Source organism: Echinops telfairi, unplaced genomic scaffold, assembly GCF_000313985.2.
Source record: "Echinops telfairi isolate 266 unplaced genomic scaffold, ASM31398v2 ScPeMD7_7420;HRSCAF=8458, whole genome shotgun sequence".
Lineage (NCBI taxonomy): Eukaryota > Metazoa > Chordata > Mammalia > Afrosoricida > Tenrecidae > Echinops > Echinops telfairi.
The window spans coordinates 47,774,841-47,779,180 of NW_022111320.1; the positions used below are offsets into that span (position 1 = coordinate 47,774,841).

At 52.9% G+C, this 4,340-nt stretch overlaps 1 protein-coding gene across 1 annotated transcript in view; it reads right to left on the reverse strand.

Moving 5' to 3' along the window:
* Positions 1-3,255, reverse strand: part of FYCO1 (FYVE and coiled-coil domain autophagy adaptor 1) — a 61,442-nt gene extending 58,187 nt beyond the window's left edge. The window contains exon 1 of the mRNA XM_045297620.1: positions 3,175-3,255. The gene's annotated coding sequence lies outside the window, so the exon portion shown is untranslated. The remainder of the gene's footprint in view (positions 1-3,174) is intronic.
* Between the last annotated feature and the right edge of the window lie 1,085 nt (positions 3,256-4,340).

The following is a 4,340-nucleotide window of genomic DNA, read 5'->3' on the forward strand; positions in this document are numbered from 1 at the left end:
ACCTACCTACCTACCTACCTACCTTCCAGGGAGCATCCAGGGGCATTATCTATTAGCAGCATCCCCTAGGGTTTCCTATGCTCCCCCATATTTCCTATGCTCCAACTATGAGGAGGTGGGTCCTCCTCTGGGCACTGGCCTGTGCTGTCAACATGGCTGCAGAGCCCTGGCCCTCACAGAGTGTGCACTTGGCGGGGGAGAGACAGCACCCACTTCAGAACGCTCACAAACAAGAAATGCCCTGGAAGTCTGCTAGCGGCTTTGATGAAAGCACAGGTGCTTTAAGGTTCGGACTCTCCGCGCTCTTTCCGTCCTCGTCTGGCTGTTCGTGTCTACAGGACCTAGCAGTTCCAACACACAAGAACCCCTCAGTAGATTCCTTGAAGGAACAAATGAATACATTAGACAAAACACACTTAGATCCTTCCTCCACACACTAACTTAAACCTTCAGGCATGGAAACGAACCACAACATAAATGCTCATCACCTCTGGGCAGAACAAGGGTGATTTTCCAAAAATCCAATTTCTCTGATTCTGTTACTTTTCTTTATTGTGTCGTCAGGTAAGCATTAGACTGCTAACAGCAAGGTCGGTGGTTCAAACCCACTAGCAGCTCTGCTCTTGGAAAGATTTGTTGCCTCGGAAACCCAGCACAGGGCGTTCTGATTTGTAATTGACTCGATGACTGGGTTTTAGTTTTGGTTTAGTATATAAGTTTCTTTTATGTTGACTACAATCATGCAGTTTAAAATTAAATTCCAATTTTGGGTATCATACTTCTGTCACTGTGAAATATCACGGTGCTGTGTGCTGTTCTCGGCTGACTACAAGCCCACCAGCCTCTCCGCTCCAGTAATGACTCAGAGTCTCACCAACCAGTCCCAATGGCTGTGGGGCGATTATTCCAAGAGTGAATGGAATACTTTAATGTAGGAACTACATGTTGGTGTGTCTTACTCTACCCTTCCTGACCCGACTCTCCTTAAATACCAGGGTTGTGAACTAGTTCATTCCGGTTTGATCTCCTGCAGAAGGCGTGCATGTCAGCTTTTGATATCTTGACTCAGAATTTACACTTCAGCAGTATGGGTGCATCAGAATGGCCTGGGGATCTGGTGAGCATCACCGAGGAGGGAGGGCAACGTCTCAGCAGGGGTCAAACCAGGGCAAGACTTTGGTCTTCTCTTTGACGAATTGTGGCTAGGTGTTTGCCTCTTCTGACCCTGTTTAGAGCTGACAATCATGCTTAGTTGCTGGGTAGCTAGTTGCCATCAAGCTGGCTGGCTCGTGATGAGCGAAACACTGGCCAATCCTATGCCATCTTCCCGGTCAGCTTGAACGAGAATGGGAATGTAAAATTAACACTGCCTATCAGAAACCCGCCGGACCAGTTCTATCCTGTCCTATAGGGTCACGATGAGTCAGAATGAACTAGACAGCAGGTAGTTTGGCTTGGGATCATGCAAACAGGTCTGTGAATAGCTCAGTGTGCTGCCAGTTACAAATGGTGGGGCTGACGGTTCAAATCCTCCAGCAGCCCCAGTGGAAGGCAGGCCTGGAGACCCAAGTCCTTAGTCCATAGTATGGCAGCCACTGGGAATGCAGATGGAGTGCAAAGTAGCCAGGAGTTGGCACCCACTGGACAGCAAAGGATGTCTGCATTTATCATGCAAAGGACGATAATGACATGAAGACTTTGCCTTGATAGGGTGTGGATGATTTTAGTGAATGTATCCACCTGGGCAAGTCAGTTGACCTCTTTTTATCTGGTTTGCCCTGCACCCCGACTCTAGAATGTGGTAGATAGCCTTTGGCCATAGGAGGTAGGAAAGAAGAGGCTTGCATATTCACAAAGCCTAATTAGAGTCCTAGCCCCCAGGCCCCTGCTCCTGCAGCTGCCCTAGACCGAGGCCCCTGGCTGTTGACTATTCAATTCTTAAAAATGCTTTGGACAATGTTCCTAATACAAAAATGCAGGGTGGGGGGTCTTAGCAGAAACCCCAAACAAGAAATAACAACAAAAACCTTTGGCCTAAAAACAAAGCAGCTTTCCGGGTCCTTTTTAACTCTGATTTCAGGTGATCCTAACAATGGTCCATCAGGTAGCACTTCACACACAGTGGCTGACAGAAAGGGACTGAGGGGAGCTCACAAAACAGGGGGCCACTGCAGAGGGTGGAAGGCATCAACCTCGCAAGGCAGCCCCCGTGTAACCCAACCAGGTTTGGCTGGTGGTCGACAGGCTGAGCTTACTGCACAGGAAACCGACCACAGAAGCAGCAGTGACAGACAGGCGCTGAGCAGATTAAAGCCTCATCCTCTGCCCCCAAAAGCCCCTGACCCACTTCTCTGTCCTTAGAGGAAACTGCTGTGGTCAGACAAGCCCTGTGTTGTGGCCAATACGCGCAGTTTCAACAAGTGCGCGCTCTCTCTGCCTGGAAGGAGCAGCCAATAAAATACGATGCAAACTGGCTAGGGGCATTCAGAAGGCAAACCCAACGTGTTTTTCGGGGAAATAAATTTCAGCTCCTCCTCCTGACCCCGCCGAACCTAGGTTCAGAATAGCCCACGGACCCGTCACAACAGGCACAGGCCACCCCAAAGATACTGAAGAAGCTCCTGGGGGCTTTTCCGAGCCCCTGCACTTGGTTGGCCTCGCGGACACAGCGGAGGGGGGAATCGGCCTTGGCGGAGCCGGTCCGGGACAAACAGGCTTCCTAGGAGGGAGGGAGGACCGGGCCAGCAGGGGTCAGCAGGACAGTCCTGGCCCGAGCGAGTCCGAGAACTCCGTTTACTAAGGTCAGCAGCTGCTGGGGGACAGCCGTCCCCCTCTCCCTCAAGGATCCGGGCTGCTTCTGCGACGTCAAGGGAAGGGCCGGCGTCAAGGCCAGGCGGAGTCGGGGAACTCGTGTTTGGGGTCTGTCTTTCTAACTGATCACCAGAGGCAGTTTGGGGTCCCGGACCAGCCCCTGGACGCTGGCACGGGGTGCTTTCCCAGGCTGCTGGGCCGGGCGGGTCCCCAGGGCCTGGCGGGGTCCGGCGGAGACCCAGGAAGGGCACAGACGGCTGAGGCAACAGGTGATAGGCGCGCTCGGCGGGGAGCTCCCCGCTCTGGCGCGGGGCTCAGGCCGGGCACCCCCCCAGAGCCCAGCCGGACCCCCGCAGCACTTACGCGCCGGCGAGCCCACGACCGGGCAGAACGGAAACTTTGTGCGGCCCAGCGGAACAGAACCGGAGCGCGGCGGGAGCGGCCCTGACGCGCAGACCGGGGCGCGGACGGCCGCGGACTACCACTCCCAGCATGCTTAGCAGGGCCCGCGCTCACCGTTCCCGTCGGCCCCCACGGGTGCGTGGGATGACGCCTCCCGGACGCTCCCGAGAGCCGAGGAAACCAGCAAGCCCCGCCCACTTAGCGCGCCCGGCTCGGGCTTAACCCTTGCAGTCCCGGAAGACAGTGTGCCCTGCGAGCCTCGCAGTGTGCCCTCCCCCCCCCACTTTAACTTTCTATCTGGGAGGGTCTTAAGAGCCGCCGTGCTGAACTTCGAGCTGAGATGTGCGTACTGTAAGTCTAAAGTACACCCTGATTTCAAAGACAGTCTGAATAAAGAATGTAAAATATTCCATTCGTTGGTTTGCCTTGGTGACACGTTGAAATGATAAAGTATTTTTTATATAGCAGACTAAAAATTCGATTACATGTCGCTGGGCTTAACATACTGTCACCTGGAAGGCAGGTATTTCAGCCAGGAGCTTCGCAGCCAATTTACTCACTCTGAAGAAGAAGAAAGAGAAGCTTTTATTTAGAAGGTATTCAAAAGACAAAGGGTAGCAGACTGGATTAGACAACAAAACTCATCAATCTGCTGCCTTCGAGAGAGACACCTCAAACTTACAGAAGGTATTCAAGGAAGAGACCCTGAAGCCCCAAAGTCCCTGCCAAAAGTCCCCAGAGTGCTGGGTAGAACTGCCCTGTGAGTTTCCAAGACTCTACTGGAGTAGAAAGCTCCTTCTTTCTCTCACGGAGCAGCTGGTGGTTTTGAACTTCCGACTTTGCAGTTAGCAGTCCAACACCTAACCACCGAGCCTCAGGACTCCTGCCGAGGAGACCACAGCAGTGGACAACTGTCTGTCTTTGTGGTTTCCTGTTTGAACTCAAAATGCATAGAGAATACATACATGTGGCTTTGGGATTCACACTTTGGGGACTCAAACAGGTGTGTTACAGGGACTCAGGCGTCACGTTCACAGTGGGAAACAACTGTTGACCATGAGCAAGCAAACAGAATAAGAAGGGCTCAGAGTCGTGGGCCACTCTCTGGAGAATGTCCTTGTTGACTG